The 14,639-nt window shown below is 37.0% G+C and overlaps 1 protein-coding gene across 1 annotated transcript in view; it reads right to left on the bottom strand.

Annotated features, from left to right (window-relative positions):
* The window catches only part of LOC145284740 (lymphocyte-specific helicase-like), a 208,632-nt gene that overhangs the window by 165,165 nt on the left and 28,828 nt on the right, over nucleotides 1-14,639 (bottom strand). The gene's annotated exons all lie outside the window — the stretch shown is intronic.

Genomic DNA, 14,639 nt, shown 5'->3' with positions numbered 1-14,639 from the left:
TTTATTCAATGTAACATATTTATTTAGCTCGAAAAACATGCAGTGTTTACCGATGTATTGGACAATTCAAAATGGCGGCCGACTCTCTCTTAAACACGGTAAGTTCGAGAAAAGGTGTTATAAATAAAAAACTAGACAAAATACTGTTAGAAATTCGCTCAATGTATATTACCGTACATTACATAGGTTGACATATATTCGGTGTTTTTTTAATAGTATTTTGTCTAGTTTATTATTTATAACACCTTTTCTCGAACATACCGTGTTTAAGAGAGAGTCGGTCGCCATTTTGAATTGTCCAATGCATCGGTAAATACTGCATGTTTTTCGAGCTGAATAAATATGTTACATTGAATAAAAACACAAAAAATATATCCAGTTTGATAGAAAAGTAACTTATCTTGCCTTTGATAACATTTATTTGTTATATATTTGTTTTTTTGACAACTTTTTCGAATCTATGTGTACAGTAATACAAACCCTGATAGTACTTTTTTTTTTTTTTTACACAGGCATCACCACATTATCAAGGCCAAGAGGCTACTCGAGGATAAGGGTTAAAGAGTGTACAGTAGAAATTAGACAATATAGTAATCATTAGTAATGGAAATTCGGTAAATTTGTTTACGTTAGACTTAAACCTATTTTTAATATGAAGTTCAGGAGGGGGCAGTGTTTTGTAACTTTGGTAATTTCACCTACCAATTAAATAAACAAAAATATCGTAAAAATTTAATTATACTGGAAAATACTTTTTAAAAATAGCGCAGTAACGATGCACAAGCATAAAAATGATTATTTGTTTTAATTTATTTATTTTTATTGTGCAATAATTTATATTAGTGTGAAATAAATTTAAAAACAAAAACAAAACATTGCTTACAAACGTTATAGTCTGAAAAAAAAAATCCACTAATGCTGGCCCATGCCTTTAAATTCGGAATAGGGGCATGTGAGTGAGAAAAAAAAAAAAAAAACAGGGAGATAAAAAAAAGTTCATGAGTACCAGTGAAAAGGTGACATATGAAAATTAAGATGCAGTCAAATTTGAGCAAATAAAAAATCCGGTATTTCTTTCATTGGAGAGAACTTTCTTCTTTTGACTTGGAGTCGTTTGAATATACGATTAATTCATACGTCAGTGGGAAGAAAGAAATACGGATTTTCTACAAACGTCGAAACAGGAAAAAAAGTAGGATTGTCGTTTGTGCGTGTGGCAAGAACATTGCTGAAGAAAAACTCATTTTTTTTTTTTGCACGAATATTTAAAAGTATTCGCCAGTTCAAAGGAAAACTTAATTTCAACACTTCAAGTTACTTTGGTTGTTATCATGTCGAAGATACAACTAAGCAACGACATGGTGAAGCCATTTACCGACGAAGGAGATGTAGTGGCATGGTTGAAGAAGTTAAGGTTGGTAGCAAGACTTCAAAAGATAAATGATGTGGCAAGCCTACTGCCATTGTATTTGAAGGGGGGTGCATTAGCCCTCTACTTGGATATGAGCAAGATTGGCGAGCAGCTAGAGACTTGATTAAAGGAGGCATTCACAGACTATAGAATGGTGAAATGGGTTGGCAAGCAGGTGGCCATTTACATGAACAATATCAGACGGTTGATTGAACTGGCTGGTTTTGAGGGAGTCGGACTAGACAAACTTGCCAAACTGGTTTTTATCACAGGGTTCCTTGATGTCATTTCCATCAAGCTCCAGCAGGCACCGAAAATTTAGACCCTAACTATGGGAGACCAATAGCAAGATCAAGAGTACTGACATGAACCAGGGACCAAAGCCATTACGTGGTTGCAGCCGTGAGTCCATCCAATGGAAAATCTGTTGGAATAACCCTGGAGTAAACTGCTACAGATGTGGCCACAAAGGTCATATAGAAAGATTGCCGAAGTCGTGAAACCCATTGTTACCGATGCGGCAAGGTTGGACACTGGGTCCAGGACTGTTCGGGAAATGAACAAGTGGACAAAGCAGCAGCGCCAGCCTACTCCCCCCCCCTCCATAAGATGTAAATGTGGTGCTCTTGGAGATTGTCGTCTTCGTTGATGGACTGTGGTGTTCGGCATTAATAGATATAGATATTAATATGCAATAATAGATGCAAATCGATGTCAATCCTGGAAGACACCAAAAGTGGACATCCTCATTATTAGAGGCTCATTCCAAACATGATGTGGAAGAGGAGTAGTCACTATTTCAACAAATAACAGTGACTATGTTAGGATCGATGCTCTGGTGGTGCATGGTAAACCACTGGGATTTGATCTGTGGCTAGCGATCGATGCTATAAAAGCATTGGGAGGTATCACTGTCAGACCTACGGGTGAAGTTCAGATCGGTGATAGTAAAGTCTCCACATGTGTGGCTATCTCCATCAATGAACCGAACTTTACTGATATGTTTGAGCATGGATCACGGCATGGAAATGGGCAGATAACTGACCACCTGAAGGGCTGCGTAATGGAGTGCTAGAATATTGACTGGCTGCAGAACTTCAACCAGACTGTCGTTAGCAGGGTGCTATTGCAGGAAGAAGCTGTGGGCTGCATGATGTCTGCTTATATCAATTACTTTTTTGTTAACAAAGATGTTGTGCTCACATCTCGATTCAGAACATTTAGCTCAATTTGGACTAGAATGCAAGAACCGGAATGGCTTTGGTATGGCACACGCATGCTAAGACTGACAGTCTTAAGAGAGCACAGTGTCCTGCACTGGAAATGAAGGAATGCAACCCCAGAAATCCCCAATATCATAACATGACAAACTGTATTTTCTTTGTGTGGAAAGCTTATAAGGCACCTCCATGTACATGTGTGGCATGCGGATTAATAAAGAGAAAAGCCTGTTCAATCACAAACAAGTGGAATGACAAGGTGACAGACTCCTTACTCAAGCACATGATGTGCAAGACTGGATGCAGTAAAGCAGAATAATTCAGCTTGTGGGTACTGGTGCGTGGACAGCCGATAACTGAACATATGGGTCGGTGCTAGTGCACTAGCAACCAAAGTGGCATTAAAACTGTGATGGAGGACGCTTGTTGACTGCGACCCGAGAACAATGCGCAATGACTGAATTAGATGCCGTGTTGAGGAGAATTAACTTGTCACTTCAGTGTCAGACCAAGGTGTTGCACATAAAGACTGACTCTGCATGTGTGTACATAACTGGGTGTCAAACTACGGCCACCGAGATATAGAAGCCCTGTTAACTGCTAGCAATATAGGTAAGATTTGTCAAATTATCACTGTCGGATACTATATGAGGGCATTTTTAAAAAGATTAAAAACATGTTAAAAAAGAAAATAAAAAGAATCCAATTCGATTAATAATGAAACTGAACTTTATTCAATATAAAATACAAATATTATGTAAAATTACATAATTTTAAAGCAATATACAATTTAATAACGATAAAACTTAATTATGAATTTAGGGACCAAACAATTAAAGAAACATTAAACACAAACATTTCTTGGCCTTCAGAACAAGATCGCAGTGTAGTATCTGTTTTGATGCTACACTTCATCTTTTCTGTCTTCGGTCGGTAGAGGAGAAATCTTTCATGACTGAGATTATTTTTGTTTCTATTCAGAGTGCCCCTTATTGGGAAGCTGGATTTTCTCCATAAGATAATATGTTGAAATATTTAAATAACTATTATTTTTAATACAGAAATTATATTTAAAGTTTTGGTTTTCTGTTCTTCTATGTCCATTTTTCCCCATGTTTTTCATCAAAATGTGTAGCGTATTTTCATCAGTTACATGGTTAGGAATCCTATGCTCCGCTATAGTCTTCATCTTCATATCAGTGCAGAATACATGAATACGGAAATTAAGTTCACATAACTACTAAAAGACAATATACCATAATGTGAACATTTTTTAAAAACTAAGAAAATACTGTAAACATCTACCATATTGTATTACAAAATAATATTAGAAACACACTCAATATATGTCAGCCTATATCATGGTAACATATATTGACTTTCTAACAGTATTTTGTATAGTTTTTCAGTTTGAACTTATTTTCCCAAACTTAACTTTATGGACATTGAGAAATACTTTCTATTGCAGCAACATCAACATTGGATGGGTTGTGAAAAAGATCATGAAAGTGTTCATGCCATCGATGCTTAATTTCATCTGAGGTTTTCAACAAAGTTCTCCCATCCTTCGCCAGAAGTGATGTAGTTGAAGAGGATTTTGGACCATTGGCTGATGAAGCAAAGTGTAAAATTTCTTAACATCATATGATCATAGGATCATAGGCAGTCTGTATCTTCCTGGAGAGGTCAGACAACTATTTGTTTTTTATTTGGCGCACACAACACTGAACCTCACTCCGCACAGAAGAGAAGTGGGCAGCGAGAGCTGGCTTGTTCAGAGTGAAGAGTTGAGAAGTTTCAAATAAGCTTTTCGCTTTCTATCAATTCAAAGGTTAATTAGATTGGAGTTATCAGCAAATCAATCTCGGTGTCTGGGGACCTTCAATCCAAGAGCTTCAACACCTTTTTGGTACAATCACAATCTGAGAAATCCATCTGGTTAAAAGCAGATTCCAAAGAACTTTGTGCGACTGAATCCTTCAATTTGGAGACATCAATATGCTTAGGTACTTTAGCTCCATTGAAACGGCTTTTCTTACAAATTGTAATTTTCAGTTTAGCTCTGACCATTAAATAATCAGTACCACAGCCGACACCACGCATTACTCTATGTTTGCAAAAATTTTCAAGGTCACCACATCTACACAGTATGTAATCAAGCAAATGGCCATGTTTAGACTGGGGATGGAACCAGGTCTCCTTGTTTTTCTGGTGAGAAAATGTGTTGGTGATGACAAGATTTAGTTCACTGCAGAGGTGGACTCTGCCAGTGGACTCAGTGGAAACCAAGTCACATTGTCTGATCCGAACCGTGCATTGACGATACCAAGAACCACCAAACTCTCAGCACCTGGCAAACCGATGATAACAGATCTAAACATATGATAAAAGGAAGTAATATCATCTTCAGACAGGTAAGAGTCAGTGCATAGACAGAAAGAACATTCATATAACAACAAGCAGCAAGGGGAATTCTCAATCTCATTGCACGGTCATTTATGCCTACTGACTGCTCGATCTTGTCAATTAAGGAGTTCTTAACCGCAAAGCCCACACCAGCATCACGCCTCTCCTTTTCAGATTTACCAGACCAGAAGACTGTGTAGCCTTACTCATGCCCAACCAGTTGATCCTCACCTGCAAAACGCATTTCAGAAAGTGCAGCAATGTTTACATTGTATCTTTGCAATTTCTTTGCCAAAATTGCAGTTTTCTATTCTAGTCTTTTACCATCGTCGATAAGTGTTCTCATATTCCAGCAACAGAGCTGGAGTGAGTCTCATTTAGCATAATATTTTTTGTTCCTATTTCTGCTATAATACAGACAGCTATCAGCTGCAGGTTTGCTGACCAGCAGTTCAAAGGCAGCTTTGTTTAGGATGCATTTTCTTGTCCTCTCCCAAATTCTTGAGTGAATAGTGCTATCCTGAAAAGGCTGCTCAGTCACAAAAAGCCCCACCGAACACACAACTGCCCAAGTATTATGTTAAGGTCTTTTGTTGCCTGTGCACAGATCAGTTACTACACGTTTCCAGCCTGTCAGGCCTACAATCGTCACAACTTTTCCATTGCCACAGGACTTTTTTTTTTGTTAACAAATATCTGAGGGAGTATCTGTACAAAGACATCATTACAGAGTTTTAGCTTTGCATGACAGCTAAGTCTCTCTTTTGGTTCAAAATGTTGAGATCTGGCAACAAGCAAGAGCAAGATAGCCAGCAACAAGTCAAACTACAGACCAGCTTAATGCGGGTACTGGTCTTCCGCTTTATGGTCTTTTAGATCAGAGATTTATTTCTCCTAGAGGGGTTCCCTTCACCATGGCTTACAGGTGCCCTCTCCACCCCAATGACATTCAATCTATGTCTGGAACTTAGGTTGCTGTGTCCCAGAGCATACTCCACACACCGGTGGGTTATGCATACTGCAGCTGACAGGGCCTAAGCTCCTCTGGGGGTTTCTGGAGGCTCCTCTGGGGGTTTACCTTACCTTTAGCGTTTGGTTAAAGGAATCTTGACCCACAAGGCAGTGGGTGTCCAGTTATCCATCGCAGGACACTTGCTGTCATCAAAGCCCCATCTGCATGGCAGTGGTCACAACGTGCACATGGAGTTGATTTGTCTGGAAGAAGCACAGTGTGTTACTAAGACATCGGTATGCTTTTAACACGTGTCCACACCAGACCTTGACTACATATGCATACACATACACACATATACCCATACACATATGCACATACACATATATGCACATACAAGCATGTACACTCATATCTATACACATACGCACAAATATGTACACATATGCACACATATACATGCTCAGACATATACATGCACACACACCAACACATACACATGCATATAAAAATGTACGTACACATACACATATATACGCACACTGCCATGGTCTTAGGTCTGGAAAACGCTGGGGGAAGAAAAAAAGAAAAAGAAAGACCTCACTGTAGATGTAAGTCGAGCAGTGGACATAAGTTCACGGCAGAGTGGAAAATCAGATGACTGCGACGTTATGGGGTGTTGGGGGCATCAGTTGATGACAAACAATTTTTAGAATTAGCAAGGCTGGATGCCATGACATGGGGTTATCACGGCATATAAGCAGGCATTAGGGGCAGCCGAGAAGGAAAGAGAGAGAGAGAAGGGAAGTTTGAGTTGGCTATTGGAAGTGATGGATGTATTTCGCTGGACTCTGTTAAGTCAAAAGCGTTAAAGAGAAGTGAAACTTTAAAATATTACGTGGTCACATGTCACCGCGTGGTGGAAATAACATAAAAAAGAAAAAGGGCATTTCTTGTAAAGTTCACTAAAGTACTATAAAATTGGATTTACATGAGAAGCGGGTTTGTGAAATTGTCTCCATCTCTCCCCTCACCAAAAAGAAACTTATATTGTTCACAACCCGGTATTTGAGTTGACCAAGTTCAGTGTTGCAAATTAATCTTTCGACAAACTGTTGATTGATGTTGATTTAATCTGGGAATTAACCCCACCCCCTTTCTCTGGGACTAACAGCGACTGCCTTTTTCCTCCATCATCATTGAACTTTTTGCTGATTTCATTTCTTGGTTATTTTATTGGGTATTTTTTTAGTTTACCGACCCCTCGGCATTCACCTTTAATTTGTTGACTTTTATAGGTTTTCACGTTGAGAACAAATATCGCATTCATTTTTTGCACAAACAGTTATCCATATTTGAAGACATTCAGTATCCAACGTAATCACTATCGTTTCCACTGGCGGCCATTTTGTTTTCGATTTTCCAATTTAGGAAAAAAACGCCAAAAAAGAGCCAAACGGAGCCAGAAGGGCCAAAATATGGTCCCCAATACATTTTTCGGATAGTTTTCGGCTTCAAACCCCCACCCCACCCCTCTGGATATTTTCCCGCTTCTCGACAGTGTTAGTGATGCGAAAGGAACATTCCTGGAGCAAACCAGGATGGAATGCTGGAAGATAATATTATTTATTAACCATTTTCTTAGCCACCTGTGGGATCACAAAACAGTAATGGAGAATTTACAAATTTCTAGCCGTTCCACAGTTGACTGGCGGTCGTTCTGTAGTGAAGTGTGCGAATATTCGGTGCAACACCAAAACACGATAGGCGGCGAAGGCATCAAGGTGGAAATTGACGAAACGTTGATTGTTCGCAGAAAATATAACAGAGGAAGAAAACTGAGCCAAATTTAGCTTTTTGGAGGGATAGAGAGAGTTTCGAAACGTAGTTTCGTGCTCGCTCTAACAGGACCAGACGAACAGAGAAATGAAGAAACTTTAGTCCCGTTAGTTACAAAATTTGTTTTGCCAGGTTCCATTATTTACATTATCGACATTGACCGAAAAAAAAGTTTCATTTTCGATTTTTGACATTAACCGTTTTTGGCATTTCACGGGAAAGGTGGACCCTGCATAAACGGGTTATATTTTAATGTCTTAAATTTTAAATAAGGGTTTGTATTACTGTACACAGATTCGAAAAAGTTGTCAAAAAACAAATATATAACAAATGTTATCAAAGGCAAGATAAGTTACTTTTCTACCAAACTGGATATATTTTTCGTGTTTTTATTCAATGTAACATGTTTATTCAGCTCGAAAAACATACAGTGTTTACCGATGTATTGGAAAATTCAAAATAGCGCCCGACTCTCTCTTTAACATGGTAAGTTTGGGAAAAGGTGTTATAAATAATAAACTAGACAAAATATTGTTAAAAATTCGCTCAATATATGTTACCATGACATAAGTTGACATATATTCGGTGTTTTTTAATAGTATTTTGTCTAAACCACGAAGTCTATTTTGTACTCTGTCAAGGCAGGATAGGCTGTTTTTAGCAGCTCCTGCCCAGATGTGGCAGCAGTACTCCATCCTTGGACGTACTTGGCTTTTATACAGATAGAGAATTGTATCAATAATGAGATATCTTCTGGAGCGGTAGAAGGATTCCACCATTTTCCCAGTGTCCCTGGCAACAGATTTGATGTACGTGTTCCATTTAGGATCAGGAGTAAAGGTCAAGCCCAAAAGCTTGTCAAAACATGGAGCCTCTCCAAGACGAAAGCCATCCATTTCAATTAATGCCAGATGGGGATCAGAGCGTTGATGATGTAAAGATAGAAGCTTGGTTTTGGATGCATTAAAAGTGACCAGTCACCTCTTCCCCCATTGTACCACGTGCTCAAGATCAGAGGAGAGAGAATTAGAGAGAACTTTGTCATTTACAGCCTTTGATGTGTTGCCATAGATGGTCGTGTCATCAGCATAGATGTCAACGAATGATTTAAGTATGTGTTTAGGGAGATCATTGATGTAGATCAGGAAGAGAGTTGGACCCAGGATAGACCCCTGAGGGACTCCAGCATTAATACTGTGGGCCTCTGATTTCTGCCCATCAACCACTACTCTTATGAGCCTATCAGAGAGAAATGATTAGAAAACATTTCCAGTAATACCGTAGCTGGAAATCTTGTGAAGTAGGCCCTTATGCCATACCTTATCGAAGGCCTTCGATATGTCAAGAGCAATTGCCCTGGAAAGGAAACCTTTGTCAAGAGATTCACTAATCCTGTGTGATATAACCGTTAGCACATCAGCTGTAGATCTTGCAGAGCAGAAACCATATTGCGTGTCACTAAGAAGGTTATAAGAAGGTAATACAATAAATATTACTCTAAACACTTTCTTATAAAAAAAAAATGATATATTTTCATGTTTGTTTGAGATAAAACGTTTTATTTTTCGTTAAAAAAAAATGTTCATTTTTCTTCAGTATAATGTTTTCTTTCTAAATTTTAATTTATTTTAATAAATATTACTCTAAACACTTTTTAATTTGTGATCTTGTGTTACGTCCTTTCCTTCTGCTCAAGATTTCTTGAACCCCCCCCCCTCCAATAAAATCTTTCTTTTTTTTCTTTTATTGGCGTCAACGCCGGTGGTGGTGGTGGTGGGAGGGTTGTCCAGTGATGTGTGGCAAAGTTGACCTTTTCTGGCGTTCTTTTTTTTTGATATTGGAAAACAAGATGGCCGCCAGTAAATTGATAGTGATTACGTTGGATACGGAATGTCTTGATAAAGGGATAATTAATTGTTTGCGCAAAAAATAAAGACGATATTCGTTTTCAGCATACTTGAAAACCTCCTCGAAAAATTTAAAGGAAATGTGGAGGGATCGGTAAACTAAAAATTTACCTTTTATTGCTTATAAAAAATAATAAAATCCCACAAAAAAAATATTATATATAAATAATAAACTATATTTCCATCCCCTGCCATGTTGAATTTTAGCGTTTTATTTTTCTTCGCATGTCATGGCTTTTAACCTCTTTAATTCGAGATCTGGGAGAAATCTAATAGACAAGTAAATTTACCTAAACTCGACTGGAGTCAAACGATGAGCTTGATGGGGAACTAGTCGAATGGCTGCCCTCGGTAGGAAAGTCTCTTACTGTTCTCTAAGCTGGTGCACGCAGGCGGCATCATCTGAGGGAAATCATATTGTACAGTTACCCCATGACCCTAAGTGCGTGTATGTTGGGGTCCAAATTAATGCGGTGCCTTTAAAACTGGACCAAGGATGCCACAACACACACATAAATGTACCTATACATGCATGTACATGCATATGTGCACATATATACATATACACACACACAAACATATACATTCATATACATAAATGCACATACATATGCACACATACATGCACATACATATGCACACACATGCATTTGTGCAGGTATACGGATATACACATGCACACACATACACATGCACACATATGCGCAAGTATATACACATGCATACAAGCCTACATATATATACGCACATATGCATGCAAATACACACATGCATGCGCACATACATGCATACATATGAACGCGCACATACATATGCATGCACACACACACACATGCACATACTCACAGATGCACAAATATACACATGTATATACACGTGCATGTACACACGTACACATATACATATGTAGATATATACATGAAAGAGCGTTAAAATGGAAGAATGCCTCAATGATCATGATGATGGTGATGATTGAATAAAGAAAACAATCCAACACATAACGATACGTAGAACAGGCAGTCATGAGTTGCGGTGTTTGTGCAATTTTCAAATTGAAGGAGCGTTTAAAACGGTAGAATTCCTCAATGATCATGATGACAACAGTGATGATGGGTACAATTAAATTAATTAAGTTTTTTTTTTCTCTGCCTAAGCCTAAACGTAGATTCCATGAACAAAGCTTCTTTCTTAGAACTGTGATGATGGGTACAATTAAATTAATTAAGTTTTTTTTTTTCTCTGCCTAAGCCTAAACGTAGATTCCATGAACAAAGCTTCTTTCTTAGAACTGTGATGATGGGTACAATTAAATTAATTAAGTTTTTTTTTTTCTCTGCCTAAACCTAAACGTAGATTCCATGAACAAAGCTTCTTTCCTTAGAACTGCACGCCTGTGGAATTGTCTTCCATTTTCCTGCTTTCCAGCTGACTACAATATGGTTGTCTTCCAACGTAAACAAGTTCTTGATTAGCCGTTCCACTTGTTAACAAATTTACCGAATTTCCATTACTAACGATTACTATATTGTCCAATTGACAACTGTACACTCTTAACCCTTATCCTTGAGTGGTCTCTGGGCACATGATAAGTGGTTATGCCTATGTAAAATAAAACAAAAAAAACAATCCAACACATACGATACGTAGAACAGGCAGTCATGAGTATATATATATATATATATATATATATATATATATATATATATATATATAGTCATCCACATACAGTACTGTTTCACTGTATCACAGTTCATCAGTGCGGCTAGACAGGCAACTACCTCAAGCCAGGATCGAAAACCGACCACCCATACGACAGTCAAGGCTTCTAACCATTACATTAATCGGCTGCTGCTGTGCGGGTAGTGAATTAACGATGTTTTGACATCGTCCAAATACCTAAGCTCGATTTGTTTACACAAACAGCATTTCTTAGGTAATTCATATATCACTTCCCATTATGCTCAACCCATGATATATATATATATATATATATATAACACAAAAAGATGGCGGAAGTGAGGAAGCATGGCTTTGGATGTCTTTTTACCCGACTACAATGTTCAGCATGTTAAAAATATACCTTTTTTTGTAAAAATCTAATGGAAAAACATCTGAAGAAGTTGGTGGGGATAAGATATTTTTATGGACACATAAATCGTAAAATTGCCTTCATACTAATGAAACAGCTGTAATGGAAAAAAATCCAGGAAATAAACGAAGGTTATGAAAAGAAAACGTGAGTCTTTGAATTTTCAACAAAATTTTGCACTATATATATATATATATATATATATATATATATATATATATATATATATATATATTTACATGAATATATATATATACAGATATATGTGTGTGTATATGTATATGTGAGTATATTTATATATGTGTGTATACGTGCATATGTATATATAAATGTGTGTATACACATGTGTATATATATATGTGCATATATATGTGTGCATTTATGAGGTGCTTTCAATAAATTTCCAGACTTTTTTTTTTTGTACAAGCATTTGAAATTGTCATAGACTCTTGAAAATTCAGTATGTTATTGCTATACATCTTATGAGATGACTAACCAATTTTTACGACTTCAAGTTCAAATAAACAGCTACGGCAAGAATTGGAATACATCCTACTAAAGTATGATTGTCACAGCTGGTGAATTTCAGTAATGCAATCTAGACGTGAAGACATTTTAGAAGAAATTCTGTTTTAAATATGGAAAACATGCCACAGAAACATATGGAATGCTTCAGACTGATTCTGGTCCACTTTGCATCAGTTTTTGACTGGCATAAAAGATTTAAAAGGAAGACAGGGAGACTGTCAGGGATGATGAGAGGTGTGGAGTAAAGAAGTTAGACCACCAGAGTTACTTGGCTAAATAAAAAATTTTATGGATAAGGATCGTTGTGTCAATAAAGACAATAAGTGCACATTTTCATGTCAGCATAATTATTCACGAGGAACTGAAGATTTGCACAAACTTTTTCCCAAGGGTGCTCAGAGAAGATTAGAGATTAATTGACGAAGTTGAGCATCAAGACAGTTCCACACCCTTCCTATAGTCCAGACCTAGCTCTCTGTAACTTTTAGTTATTCCCTAAGCTCAAGGAAAACCTTAGAGGCTGTCTTATTGAGACAATTGAGGAGATGAAAGAGGCTGTGTTGATATGCTCACACAAGAGGACTTCCATAGAGCCTTCCAGAAGTTGTTGGAATGATCTAAGTGCATTGCAGCCGAAGGAAATTACTTTGAAGGGGACTAGAGTTTCATGTGTCCACTATCAATAACAGTGCCCATACGAAAATGTCTGGAAACTTATTAAAAGCACCTCATATATGTATATATGTATTGATATATATGCATAATTATATATGCATATATATATATCTATATATCTATAACAGTGAACGTGTCTTTGTGTCTGTGTGTGTGTGTGTGTGTGCGTACATTTTCCTACGCAATAACTCTGTTAATTTTTAATCTACAGATTCGCAATTTGATATACAGAGTACTGAGATTTGGGAAAATCTATGTGATCGGTTTTCAGACAGAAATTTGGCTGTTAAGGGGTCAAAGTTCAACGATTTGACCTTTGAGAATTCTACCAAACTCCTGACAATTTTGGGTCTAAACACTTGAAATTTTAGATATAGGTTCCTTGGGCATGGATCTAACTTAATAACTTGATTTGAGCCCAAAACAATAAATGTTAAGGGGTCATAATAGGGGTCAAAGCTAAAAAAATAGACCGTTTTTTTTGTTTGTTTTTTTTGTTTTTGTTTTTTTTGCTCAGCATACACCTCTAAACACCCGGGCAACGCCGGGCACCCATGCTAGTATGTATATATTTATGTATGTGTATTAGTGATGGACGATTCCAACATTTTTCCCGATTCCGATATAATTACTGATTCCATTTAAATTTTTGATTCCGATACGATTCCTGATTCTGATTCCGATTCTTTTCGAACTTATAAATATTTAATTAGAGATTTGTTGTTTTTGTAAATTTTAAAATTATTACATAAGCCCCGCTAATTTCCACATATATTTTTTCCTGAAATGTTTTCCTTGTAATTGATTGAAAATTGTAAGACAACAAATGATTTATTTTGATTTAAAACAAAGCCAGATCAGATTGTATCAGTTCATTGTTAGTGTACAACATGCTACTTGAAAGTTTCATAAACAGTTGAAAATAGTTGACGATTGAAAGGCAAATGAGAAAACGATGTAAGAACAAAATATTTAACAACGCCCCTACCATTGTCACAAACGAATTTCTAAATAATAATGTTACTATTTGGAAAACCATTTTTAACATGGGCATGGGTTTTGTTAACTATTATGTGCCTTCTCTCTCTAAAATAGCGAAAATTTGATTTTAATTATAAAAAAATTGGTGGGTTATTACATTGCTTCGCTGTAAAAAAACAAAAACAAAATCGAGATGCAAAAAAAAAAATAATAATCTACTATACATAGGTCAAAAGATTCTAAAGGCGGTAAAAAGGAAGGAGAAAGAATTTAGCATGGTATGGATTGATTACAAAAAAGCATACGACAGGATCCCCCAAGCATGGATAATAGAATGCTTAAAAATGTATAAAATACCAAGCAGGATCACCAACGTAATAGAAATGCAATGAAAACATGGAGACTGGAATTGACAGCTAATGGACAACACATAACAGAAATTAACATACAAAGAGGCATCTTCCAAGGAGACTCACTATCACCACTACTGTTCATCATAGCCATGATGCCCCTGAACAATATACCGAGAAAGTGCCAAGCCGAGTACAAGTTCTCCAATAGAGAGGAAAAAAAATGAACCACCTGATGTACATGGATGATTTGAAACTTTTTGCAAGGACTGAAAAGGAAC

Source organism: Euprymna scolopes, chromosome 9 (genome assembly GCF_053919585.1).
Source record: "Euprymna scolopes isolate OS-2025 chromosome 9, ASM5391958v1, whole genome shotgun sequence".
Lineage (NCBI taxonomy): Eukaryota > Metazoa > Mollusca > Cephalopoda > Sepiida > Sepiolidae > Euprymna > Euprymna scolopes.
The sequence above is the reverse complement of the archived record's forward strand: the minus strand, read 5'-3'. Positions and strand labels throughout refer to the sequence as shown.